At 39.3% G+C, this 14,104-nt stretch overlaps 1 protein-coding gene across 6 annotated transcripts in view; it reads right to left on the minus strand.

Moving 5' to 3' along the window:
- DOCK10 (dedicator of cytokinesis 10) overlaps positions 1-14,104 on the minus strand; it is a 241,667-nt gene that overhangs the window by 173,430 nt on the left and 54,133 nt on the right. The gene's annotated exons all lie outside the window — the stretch shown is intronic.

The raw sequence follows: 14,104 nt of genomic DNA on the forward strand, positions 1-14,104 counted from the left end.
TCCCTCTGTTGAAACCTCACATCACTTTCCTTGGGCTTCTCTCGTGGTCATTACCTTCTTTCCCTTTAGATGGTATTCACTTAGTACCAGCCAAATGCCTTCTTCCGGCGGCATCTTCTTAGACACAGAGCCTGTGGCTTAATTACCTTTTTAACTCTGAGAGAGCTTCATCTTGGAACTCTAATACAGCAGGTGCTCCATAATTATTAAGAATTTACATGGCTTCCCTAAAACTCCCATACAGCACATGTAACTCTGAAGCTGGCAGCTCTATCTCTTAAGAATTTATCTGAAAACACTCTAAGGAGAAACCTGAATTGTACTCATATACACAGGAAGGGTGAGAAAGCATCACAGAAAACTTTATCATATTTTCCTTTTTAGAGGATTATTTTCAGAGAAATAAATTTCACTCCAACCATGTTTCTTATATACCAAAAAACCCATACTTTTCAAGGTGCCATGTTTAAATGCCGAGTGAAATGCTACTTTGGGAAATTAGAATGTATTATTAATCATGCCACTGTGGCTCCCAGTGAATGTAATTGCTTACTATCTATAGCAGGATGGAGCTAATTGATTAACATTGCCCTGTAAAAATGCACGTGGGCACAACAGACTCCCTGATGCCTTCGGATATTTGGCAAACAAAGCGCTCACCCTATGGCTGGTGCCCCGGTCACGGCTCTAGCTCTGTACCTTACGCTCACTTTAGAATGATAACCCGATTTGATAAAGAGCGTGGCTCATTTGCACTAGGCTATAACACAGGCTACTCTGAAAATCATGGCCTTTTTTGCACTAGAATGATGTAACACACGTTGTTTTGAATATACAAAATAACTAACACATGCCCTGCTAAGATCTCTCTAAGACTGAATTTCGACTTTTCTGCAACTGTTACGTAATTCCCAGGACAACAGAAAAGAAATGGTTGCTTTACCCCTATTTTCTAGAAGTCTTCAGTGTTTATTTCCTACTCTGGATGTCGATAAGGCTACACCCTTTGATAGGTGATATATAAAGCTGATCACACAGTCATTAAATCTGAGTGGTTATCACACGGCATTCCAGAGACAAAGCAGAATGACTCTCACTCTAAAGATATAGAAAAAGGCTAAGTGTGACAAAGAGTATATTGCACTATATAGCAAGTTTCTTTGGAACCAGTCCATAACACTTGCTGGGTTTATGGCCAATTATGTTTTATTGAGGCTGTGAACAAGCATGGATAAACTCTTCAGGGCTAGCGAGCTCATGGTTATAAAGTTAAATATTTCATCCTGAAGTAGATATTCAAGTAAAAAAAATAGAGGCTCACTTTTAACCATGTCCGAAATGAAAGAGGCCGGCATTATACACATCTCTGGAAACCCCTTAGGTCTAAAATGTTGTAGGTGCTAAAAAAAAAAAGAAAGAAAGAAAGAAAAAATAGAGCTCATGAAATGACCCTGCCCACTGGGCCTGGACCACACCAGGATTAAATGGACAATGTTCCATCTCTCTTTCCCTCTTGTCCAGGATGGAGAAGGCTTGATGATCTACATAATAAGAATTTCAGTGTTTGCCCAGTGGCTGGGCAATGGGTAGGTTATACCTAAAGTATTATTTTATAATCAAGAATCTGGAGTTGCCATTTTATTTGATGACTATGAAAGAAAGTAGATTATAATCAATGACTGTAAGAGGCTTCCTTATCAAATTATTGTAAGAAATTAAACCAAAAACTGGCTCTGTGTCCACATGTCCTGGGTCATGATCATGTTTAATTAACTTTGTGATTAAAAAGATCTCTTGGTGAGCCACATACTAAAAGTCACATCGATTTTGTAAAAAAAAGAAAACTACATACATGCAGGTGTTAATAATGATTATTTTCAGGGATGTGAGAGGTTTGAGCAAAATCCCCCAAACAGGTTCACTTTTTAATTTTATCCCGATACGTGTTATTTACCTGGTTCACGTGGTATGTACATCTTGTACAACTAAAGAAAAAAAAACGAGAGAAAACCTGATATGGTTTACTCTGTCCTGGTTCTCACTCTTCTGAAACTGCAGTTTTCTAATAACTATTCATTGTACATTTAGGGGAAACATCTAAGTAGAAGCCACTCGTTGAATTTTAACGTGTTCGTCCACATCTGTACCTTTGAACTTGAAGAAAGAAAGCCACCGGGAAACTAACACAAGGTTAAATTATGACCACGATTATGCATCTAAAAGGGAGCATTCACTGGGAAATCGAGCATGTGAGCCACAAAAATGGCAAGGACAAAGCCAACAGAAAATGATAGGTCTAGTTTTACTGACTGAAATAATTCCCACGTGGTATTTAAAGAAAGAGCATCAGAAAATAACCTCTAGGAACTAAGAATAGTTTAAATTTGGATTCGTTAAACCACAAGGAATATGAGTCAAAGCACAAAATAATCCAAGGCAGGGCAGGTTCCAAGACTCAGTGAGCCCTTCTCTGCTAGAAAGGGCTTTGCTGTGGAAGGTGTGGGCCCCTGGGGCTCGATTCCATTCTCCCGCAGCCCATCAGCCCCTAGTCTCAAGTCCCCGCTAACCACGTGGTCTTCAGCAACTACTTCTTTTGATCTATTTGGGACTGATAAACCCGTTTGGTAGTGCACATCTGGTAGTCTTTGTAAAATAGCGATAAACTGACAGTTATTGCTAGAAGGCAAGAGATTAAATGAGAGTATCTGCTAAGATTTATGAATTCTGTCTCAAAAATGTCTTCATTGGCTTTATCCTCACATGGTTCTAAAATAACAGATTCAGTCCATTTAGGCTAAATACGGTAGTAGATAATATTTTACATGCACACAGGGCTCCATTTAAAACTCTGGTTACCAGACTAATGGATGTACTATCATAGATGAGTCCATATCCAGCTATATACTACATTGCATGCACACGTGTAAATTAACTGTGCGTGTATGGAGATAACAAGGCTAAATAACCAGGCAAAAGATTGGAAAATTCCTTTGACTGCAAAACAAACAGAGCCACAGACACAAACAAGCACAAAGATCTACTTGTACAAACTGTAACCAAACAGAGGCAGAGGGTTGAGGGTAAAAGGAGTCTCTTCTTCGTCTGCATCACCTTGTCCTTGATCCTGATCCCTAGCTTTTGGTCCACTTATTTCTCTTCTAATGGCTTTTGTCTGGGGAATGTCATTTGGTTCACTGGCTTTTTCACTGAGCCCCCTGTTTGAATAACTCTTGTTTACTTGCTAAGTCTCTTAACATTCTAGTTTCCTCATCTGGTAGAGAAGCGAACAGTCAGGCACAGTAAAATGTCTCCTTTGCAATGAACACAAAAACAGTGTATATTTCACTTACAGAAGTCATCACCGTACTGGTGATGGGGGTGAGCAGCAGGCATTTCCCTCATTTTACAGATGAAAAAGAGGCACGCTCTCTAAGGGAACAGAGGCACTGTGCTACGTGGTTTTCCTCAGTTTCCATTTAGATGGTCGACAGCACTGTGCAGAGTCATTACCATGCTGCCAACCAGGATACTGAGAGTCAAAGAATGCAAGGAATTCTCCCACAATCCCATACTTTTCAAACGGTGCAAGTCTGACATCAAAACCCAAGTTTTGTCATTATCTAATTCTGTTTCTGTTACAGCACAGTGTTTTGGGATTCAGAGTTCTAGAAGGTACTAGAGATACACTTCTGTTCCCAAAGTAGAATTCTGTAAACTCTTCAATATGAAGAGATTACAAGACAGGGAGTGGCCTTTTATTTCTCTGCTCTCTCTGCCAGGCGACCCATGGGACCCGTGAGACCCGTGTTAAGACAAGCAGATGCCATATCCTGCCATATCTGCTCAGCTTACTGGTTTACTCTACAGATTAACTGGAACTCATTTTCTTTGTATGTAATCCTTAAAGAAAAGTTAAGAGAATAGTTTGGAGCAAGAGTCCCTCACTTATTGAATGACAAAATTGGTTTCCAACCCTATATATATATTTATTCTTCTAAAATAATGAGAAACTGGGTACGATTTGCTATGCTACTGACATTATTACTATTTTGTAGTTAGCATCTATGTGGTTTCACCTAAAACTGCACATACCCTGGCCCATTATCTCTGGATTGAAAGAGGAAAAGTATGTAGTTAAAAAGAGGGCAGGTCTCATAATTTTGAGACCTGTGCAAATGTCTTTGTTCTGCCCCCAACTCTTATGAAAGCTGCAGATATGCCAATTTACTTTTCTGGCTCTGAGTTTCACCTTTCAAATGAGGCAACTGGATTCTATGATCCCCAATTAATACATGTTGTTAATCTGTATGGAAAACCCTGAATTTTTAAGAAAAGCACTAAGCAGCTTACCACACTGGACACAGCAGAAGAATGCCCTGGCAAGAGATCCCAGACCTGAGTCAACAGAGACAGAGGGGAGGACCAAACAGTGGGAAAGGTGGGTGTGGCCAGGCAGCAGACGAGGAGTGGGTGGAGTCGGCAGGGTGGGCGTGGCTGCATAAGAACAAGAGAAGGGAGGAGGGTGGCCTGAGGGCAGTGGGTGGAGTGGAAAAGGAGGGCGTGTCTGGGCCACAGGGAAGGTGGCAGTTACAGACTTAACAGGGGCCACACGAGGGGTGTTGCTGACTCCAGCTCTAGCCTGGATAGGCTTTTCAACTTTTAAAATTTATTTTATTATTTAAAAAAATATTTTACTTTTTATTATTGCACTATTTAATTATTTTTTATTTTGGTGGGGGTGTGGGAGGTAATTAGGTTGGTTTATTTTTAGAGGAGGTACTGGCGATTGAACCCAGGACCTCATGCATGCTAAGCATGTGCATTACCACTTGAGGTATACCCTCCCCCATTAAAATGTATTTTTAATCAATTAATTTATTTTTGACTCATTTGCTAACTCAATAAGGATATTTATGCACCTTAGAAAAATTTACTAAGGACAGGTGAAAAAAAGACAAATTTTTAATTCACTCCAAATCTTCATATTAAGAGATACTCTGGACTCCCCTGCCCCCTTGTATACACTTTAAAGAAATTAGCTGACTTATTTTTTAGTGTTTAGTTTTATTTAATTGAGAGAAACAAACACCCATGGGAAGACAACAGAGAAAGCACGGGTAAAGTCGGGCTCACGCTGCTCACTACTCCGTGGTGTTTCCGAGGTGGGGCATGGAGAGAGAGAGAGAGAGAGTGTGTGTGGCACCGTGGCTACAAGCAATGGCTCCGGGTTCAAACCCCAGTTCAAGTCCTACCTAATGGGTGACGGTGGGCAAGTTGGAGAACCACCACACCCACGCTGTCCAGTGCAGCTGCTGTGAGCTATATGTGGCTACTGAAATGTGTGACTGAGGAACTGAATTTTTTATTTTAGTTCATCTTAATTTTGGTTTAACTATAAAAACTAGTACTCTATTCAGATACTGGAAAAGTTTAGTCTTGAAACAACTTGGATATGTGAATTTACTCTTTCAACTGTAAATTTTATGAAATCTAAATACTGAACAAAGTATTTGTGATAAATATTTAGCATCACCATTGGAATGTGTTATAAGTAGAAATACACACTGGATTTTGACAACTTGGTATAAAAACAAGAATGTAAAATATTTCATTAATTATTGTATACTGATTATATGCCAGAATAATGAGTTTGGATATAATGGGTTAAACAAAATGTATTATTAATTTCATGTACTTTTTTTACTCCTTAAAATATGGCTCCTAGGAAATTTAAAATTATGTGGCTCACATTATATTTCAATTGGGCAGAGATATTCTTAAATGCTTTAATTTTTCCCTCAGTGATATGGAAACAAAAATAATTTCCTCCAGTGGTTGTTGTGGCAACAAGAGAACATAATTGTAACGTTCTTAGCAAAGTGCTTGACAAAGAGCTGAAAGTATTCACTAAAGAGCTATTAATTTGTCGACACGATTTCCATCTTTACATTATCTGACTCATAAAGCAGAATTTGAAGATATTCTGTGGGATATTCAGTCTGTTATCATAAAGCGCACTAAAGCCAAGAAGACTGCTGATAACACAGAGGGACCAATGAATGGCAGGGACACTGACAATTTACCAAATGAACCCCTATTTTCTTTTCACCTCACAGACTCCTACTTTTATGACTTTTATGACCTTTAAGATAATGACTTACATTCATTCATTCATCAAACCTTTCATTATTATTTTGTAGAAGAATCTAGAGGCCATAATTTTGAATTCTTAAGTTTCTTAATGGTTATCGATCTGTAATTTTAAAAACCTACTCACATCAGAAAACAATGAAATCACTTTAAAATGACCAGATACAGTCTATTATTCATCTCTAAGCTAATAACTTCAATTGTCCCTGCTGAACTTAAGATGCACTGTCTTTTTTTAATTCCCTCTCTCACCTGATTTTCTACTTTTCATGATTTTGTGGTGATTTTAAATCCTAAATATTTCTTCTAAGATTTTATATGTTTTTTCTTTATTGCTTATCATTTTTAACTTTCCAGTGGAGAACTCAAATGATACAATGTCCCTTTATAAATGATAAAAGGAAAACAAAAAGAAGCTAAAAGTTAAATTTCAGAAAAGTGTCAATTGATGGATAGCACAGAAAAGAATCTCTAACAAACATAAGTGTTCTTTGAATAATCTATTTGGTAAATGTTACAGTGCTCCTGTAAATAAGCTAACCTTGAATTTCCATTTCCCCACATTCTATGAAGCACAAATTAAATTTCCTTTTAGCCGTTCAATTCTTTTTCCTAAAATAATTCTTCAAAGTATATTAAATTTGTGAACTTTCTCTTAGTTCCAACAAGACAATGGAAGCAATCATAATAGCTAAAACTTAGTTCTTTCTAAGCTCTGGGTACATTATAGGCCCTTTGCTTGTATTCACTCATTGAATTCTTAAAATCACTCTATGAAATAATATAGTAGGCAGGTAATAGCCCCCAAAAGATGTCCACATCCCAAGCCCCAGAACCTATGAATATGTTGTTTACATGGCAAGTGGGGAGGTAAGGCTACAGATGAAATTAAGGTTGTTAATCAGTCGACTTTGACAAGGGGAAAGTAACCTGGATTGTCCAGGTGGAGCCAATATAATCACAAGGGTCCTTTGTAAGTGAAAGAGGAGGTAGGAGTGTCAGGGATCAGAGTCCGAGATGTTTGATGATACTATGCTGCTGGCTTTGAAGACAGAATAAGGCTTAATTCACTGCAACAAAAGTTAGAACTGGCACATGGCGTCTCCTCTCTCTCCTTAGGATCTCCTCACTCTCCAGGTCTCAGCTCCATTGGCACTTTCTTAGAGGGAGCCTTTTTTGGCTGCGTGGATGAGGTTGGATGCCCAAAGGATTAAGTTTTAAAGTAGAATGTAACTAACTCTCATTTGAAGCACTTATGATTACAATTTTACACTGCTTTGAGTCCTTTCTGTCTCTGCCACCCAATTGTAAGCTCCGTGAGACCAAGGCAGTGGCTGTCTATTGCCATCTGTGCCTGTCAAAGGCAAGGTGCAGTTCACTCTCTGTCGTCTCCTGAATTTCCAATGTTTAGATAATTAACAATCCAAATTCATTTGACACATACTGAACTTGCTGGACACGCTCTTAAGGAAGAGAATGCATTCCAGCAAAATAAAGTAGATTAAAGGAAATTAATTTAAAAAATCCTAAACTTTAGCCCCTAAAGTCCGTCAGCTCCATGAAAAGAAAATATGAGAGAATAAAACAACTATCCAGAAGAAGTTTGTTGAAGCATGACAAAAATACTCTGTTCATATTCGTTTTGCCAAAAGATGCATTTCATCTTCAGCTGCATTGCATGGATTACACAAGATTTCACTGTACTGAAGCCTGGAACTTGCGGATAAGCCTTAAATCTACTCTTCTAGAAAGCAAAGACACAAAACAAAACAAAACAAAACCAAGCATAACCAGGCTTTTTCTTTAATTGATCATTTAAAAAAGTTAAGGTACTTTTTGTTACCACTTATTTGTTGAGTCTTCACTTTTTCTAGCCATATAACTATGTATTTCTATTTGTAATAATTTTTTTTCTAATCTTCACAGTATGGCCTCCCCCAAAACAGTTATACCTACTAAGAGCATAATCTTCTATATATTTTATCATATATATATGATATAAATATCTATTTATATCTATCTATAGTTGAATTTGCTAATCATTTTTGGTGTAAGCTTCTGGATACTCCTGTATGCCTGATTTTCTGCTTTTCTTTAGCACTGTGGTGGTTTCAAATTTAAAACATTTTAGATTTTGTGTATTTTTCCTCTGTTCCTTGTTGGAGAACCAGAAAGATGCACGATTATCTGGACAAGATGATACCAGATGTAATCTGAATTTAGTAAGCTTTTGCTTCAAAGATTTGTGTTGCTAATTACTAAGCCTTGATTACATTCAATTAATTCTCCTACCCATGGAGAAGCCATTCAATTCATTTGTCCATTTGCTGTGGCTTTGGGATTCAGCTCAAATTCAGTTCACAAGGAAAAACATCACTGCCAAAGATTCCCTGTGCTTTTAAGCTCCACATTACACCCATCTATGGCAAACCATTTTAAATCACACTCCATTACACAAGCTTCCTTTCCCAGGGGAATCTTACATCAGCATCTTCAAAATTCAACCTCACTGAAACGAAATAAGAGCATTAACTCAGGATTTAGAATGTTTGGAAGTCATTTCCTCCACATGTATAAAGCTGAAACTGGGCAAAACATGTTAAAAATCCCTTTGGTAATAAAGTTATATTAAATTATAATATTTACTGTAGAGTAAGATGAGAGATCACTTTATTTCCTTTGAAGTAGTTCCCACAGTATATTTCTCTCTGGTCCTGATCTTATTTGTAGGACATAAATGTAAACAAATGTATGCTCCAAAGATACGGCATTACTGTTTTCATAAATAACTCATTTCCTTCATTTAGCTTCCTTCCTGATTCCAGGTTCTCAGAGAACTTGACCGGGAAGGAAGAATTATTATGCCTATTCAACAGGAGGGGACACAAATGTGGAGATCTGTTGAAAGTCAAAAAGCTAATCAAGCAGAAACTGAACAACACCCTCATGGACCCTCTCTTCTGGCCACACTCACTGTACCACCCGTTTGGGGTAGATATGGAACAAATACTGTAAAACCCTATTGTAATCTCCTGACATCACGGACGAGTCACCCAGTGGATGGTGAGCTCTCCTCGGCACAGTGACCTACAGCGGATACGTCAGCCCCCTCCCTGCAAGACTTCACCCCTGTAAAACACTCACTCATTTACAAAGTGATTTCATAAATATAAACATTCTGGTGCTTCCAACAGGCAGCACAGACAGCAGTCCCCATTTAACAAACCCGGACAAATGAAGCAATGTGTCTGGGTCACACGGGCTTTTAAGTGGCAGACTGCGCCTTCTGACTCCAAATCTAAAATTCATCATTGAATCAGAACAGTTCTCCGACCTTCAGATGAACAAAAGGCCCCCCAGAAGAACCCAAGTTCTTTTGTATCTAGTTAGACATAAAGCAAAAACACTAAAAGTCAAAGTTAAAAAAAAAAAAATCCCTTGCTGATTGAACCCACATCATTGACCAGAACAGGGTGGGCAAACTTTTCCTATAAAGGGCCAGACTGTAAATATTTTAGCCTTTGTGGGCCATATATGGTCTCTGTTGTATAGCCTTCTTTTTATTCCTTTTTGATTTTGTTTTACAAAACTTTAAAATAGTGGAAACCACTCTGAGCTCACAGGGCATACGAAAGCAGACTGAGGGCGGGACTGACACACGGTTCATCAGAGCCCCAGACCTGAAAACCACCAAAGAGTGACCTGTCACGCAGGGCTCCGGGCAGCAACTGAAGTTCCCTGGCTCGGAAATGCTCATCCTATAAGTGCACATCCTTGACTCACAGGGAAGAGTTCACCTCGCCAACTCACCACAAGTTAGGCTATTTTATTTTCCTCTGTCTTCAACCAAAACTAAAGACAAAACCACGTTTGGGATGCTATAGACACCAGATCCTTGGCAATTGCACATTTAAACTTTATGGTTTCTACTGTTTCAGAGACACCCCAAAGTGCTTGTAGGTTTAAAAAACGTTTTGCACTTGAGTTGAGACCCTTGCGTCGTGCGTGGGAGTTGGTCATATCGGGAGAGAGAGATAAGCCGTCTGCCTAGCACTTGTTTCTTGACATCTTCTTGTTTCATCTCTACCCCATTGTGCAAAAGGAGAAATACTCTTTTTTTTGGAGGGAAGAGGAAATAGGCCTTAAAGTAGAAGCCAACTTCCAGGGTTGGCGATTAGTAAATGAACATCAGAAGTATAGACATTCCCTAGAAAACCGCAGATCTACATTAACCCCTGTCTGAGGCCTTCAACAAAATATGCTATAAAAGATGTAAGAAAAAAGAATTCATGAAAAGGTTTCTGTTAATTCTCCCATCAGAGCAAACATTTCTGAGTGACAGATAAATTAGAACTTTGAAGGAATTTCTTCTTTTTTTCCCTGATAAACTCGATTACATTGCAATAGGCCATTATAATAGTCTCAGATGTTAGGATTCATGTGTCCCTTGTAAAGGCCAAGGGCCTTACAATGATTTATTTTGATGTTTACCACACCTCTCCACTTTGGACTAAGCAGCCAGACTATAGTGAGTACCAGCCCAAAGCTGATCTCTGCGTGACGACTCAGAACTGGACCACCACGATGAGAGTCTTGGGCATAATGACGACTTGGGTGTCAAAGCCTTTTAAAGAATATCAACATTCAAACCCTTGTACTTATTGTAGCAGCTTTCTCCATTCTTAACTTACCCCTGGACATTTCAATGGAGAATTAAGAAGGCAGCCTTATCGACGGAGTTTTTCGCATCAGTGACAATTGCTTCAAAATTTCAAATCATGAGTGATACTCAGCTTTTAGGCCATAAAAGTAATTGTGCTGGGCACCAATGGGGCGTAAAACGGGCTTAGTTTCTCCCTACGTGGGGTTTTTCATCTACCAGTGAGATAAGAAAAATGTATGAAAAGGAAAATGTATGAACAATAAAGTAAATAAGCAATTAGAAGTTCAATGAAATAGCTAAAGATATGATTAACTACAAATGGATTGACACACTGTAAATATTATAGGAAATTAGATGAGAGATCATTTATTCATTCGTCAATCACTTAATTGGTATTTATACTGGGCCAGGCATTATATCTCTTCTGCAGACTGTTCCTTGGAACTCAGACCTATATATCCAATTTCCTATTTAAGATCTCCATGTGTAGACCTAATGGGCATTTCAAGCTTAACATGTCTTACAGTGAACTTAGATTCACTTGCCAAATCTCTTGCAGTCTTCCCTTCTGAATGGCAACCCAGTCCTCTGGTTGTTCAAGCCAAAAGCCAACCAACCAACCAACCAAACAAACAAACAAAAAACCCAAAATATCATACATTCATCCCTCATCCCCCTCTTCCTCTCAGTCTTTATATTTAATTTGTAAGCAAATCCTATGGGTCCTACTTTTAAAATCTATCTGAATCCAACCACTCCTCCCAGCTTCAACAACGCGCATCCAGGTCTCTTGCTGGGCTCATGGCAATAGCTTCCTGATTAATGGTCTCCGGCTTCAACCTCGGCCCCTCTGGAGCCGTACTTCCTGTCACTCCCCTGCTCCGGGCCACCCAGATCAACAAGCCCAGAGTTAACACAGCACTTACTCCCCACCAGGCACTGTTCTAAGCTCTTTGCAAGTATTAACTGAATCCTCACAATAACCTTGCAGGGCAGGGGCTGTGACTCTGTTTCATCAGCGAGGACAAGTCATGATCACACAGCTGGTGAGCAGCATGCACAGGATCAGCCTTGACATTCTGATGCCTGTGCTCTCAACTTCTGTGTCTTTTCCCTCCGACACTTTCCCTTCTAACTTGGGAAGAAGGCCGAGCCTGCCAAGCCTCTCTGATCTCTCCCCTGTTACCTCCATGACATCTCCCTCTGTTACCTCCTCCTCAGCTCACTCAGCCACTCTGGCTTCCTCACTGGTCTGCAAACACCCCACACTTCTTCCCATATCATGGATTTCCACCCTGGCTGGTCCTTCTGCCTGAGATCTTTCCCCACAGAGAGCGGCTTGACTCACTCATGCCCTCACCTCCCTCGAGTCTCTTCCTCATATGTCACTTTTTCAGTTAGGATGTCCCCGATCCTTCCTATTGATAATCTTTCTAATATGCCTCGACATGATTCCAAGCACTTACACATTCTTTACCTCATAAAACCCTCGTAACAGCTCTGGGTTGCAGGAAGTGTTACCTCTCCTACAGATGAGGAAGAGAGGCACAGAGTTGTTAAACAGCATGCAGAAGGTCACACAGCCGATATGGGGTGAAGTCAGGACTCCAGCCTGGCTCAAGAGTCTGTGATCTTAAAAACACACACACACACACACACACACAATCAGTATACAAAATTTCGTGACTAATGATTGATGGGAAAGTAAGAGGATAAAAAAATCAGTTTGTTCAGAAGCTTATAGCCAGAGTGAGAAGATGAGGTTAAAGGAGGGTGAGAGGTGAAGGGTTTAGGTGATCAGTTTCCAGAGTGATGTTTCTCAGAGTGTCATCCACGGTGCTCCCCCATCAGAATCACTGGGGGGGTGCTTGCTACCAGTGCAGATTCCCGGGTGCCACTCTGGACCTTCTGATGTAGAGTCACTGGGGCCAGGAGCCCAAGGATTTGTATCAGTAAGAACTCCTAGGTGATTTTGAAACACATTAATGTTTTCAAACCACTGTGTTGGAAAATAGGAAATACTCTCATTGACTTCAATTTGTACACGAAGCATCAGCACCCTAACGTAGTATTTCCATAACAAGATTTGCAAAATATACTATGACCATGAAACTTTGCTATGTAGGGCAGGGATCTTTGATGGGTTCATTCATTGATGGATTCCAGGTACCTAGAACAGTGCTTGGTCCCCCTAGTGGGTCATCAATAAATAGTTGTGGAATATGTGAAATTTCAAGTGGCCCAGAAGAAACTTGCAAGATGCATGATAACTTTGAGCATAATTTGCCCTGAGTGGTCCAAGATTTCTATTAGATGTCTCATAAAAATTCAGTTTTATCAGTTTTATCATTATTTCTTTAGAAATATAAACAGAGTGAACAACAGAGTATATTGGCTTTTGGAATTGTTGATCTACAGGAGATCTGAGGCTCTGGCATTTAGCAGCTGTGTGATGGGAACCAGGTATTTGATCTTTCCGAACCCTGTTTTCCTCTTCAGTAAATTCATCATCACCTCATTTAATGTCAGTAAAGGCATCAAATGAATTAAAAGGATCTTTGAAAAACCAGGGTATAGTTATTAAGTAAATTATTATTTTTATGTCTCAGCTACTTTTAAATACTTTTTTTTTGCAAATTTCTAGCTGCAAAATTTAGTTAGTAAAATTAGAAAAACATGACTGTTTTAATGACTGAGGTGGCACGAGTGATACATATAGCTACAGAACGTGTTACTGTTATTAACCAGAGTTACACACTTAGACACCAATGTCTCAAAATCCTTTTAAATTTAATTTGCGAAAATTTATGGGAGTAATGAGTAGAAATTATTCCTACTGTTTCCTCTTAGAGATGATCATAGCCCAATAGTTGAAAAACAGTATCGGCTTCTGAAAATCAAATAGTGACGTGTTAGAGAAGTTGGTGCAGAACGTTACAGCGTCGCATTCTGTCACTCAGCGGCACAGCCCAAGCCAAATGACTTTCGTTTAAAAACTTTCAGTGTAACAGGTATTTATCATTCATTATTTACTACATCCTCGATAACTGAACACTGAAATCTAAGAGAAAAAAGGTCGATTTTGCTGAAACCACGCAGACTTCAATGCCTCCCCAGTTTTGGAAACTTTACATACCACCTCCATCCCAATATGAGATTTCAGTGACTAAGCAGATCTCTCCTGGAACCTAAAGTAAGGAAAGATTCTACCCTCTGCCGCCTTCTTGCTGATCAAACAGATATGCAAAGAAGGAGTAACACTGTCTATTATAATTAAAGCACAGACAAAAA

Source organism: Camelus bactrianus, chromosome 5 (genome assembly GCF_048773025.1).
Source record: "Camelus bactrianus isolate YW-2024 breed Bactrian camel chromosome 5, ASM4877302v1, whole genome shotgun sequence".
NCBI classification, from domain to species: Eukaryota; Metazoa; Chordata; class Mammalia; order Artiodactyla; family Camelidae; genus Camelus; species Camelus bactrianus.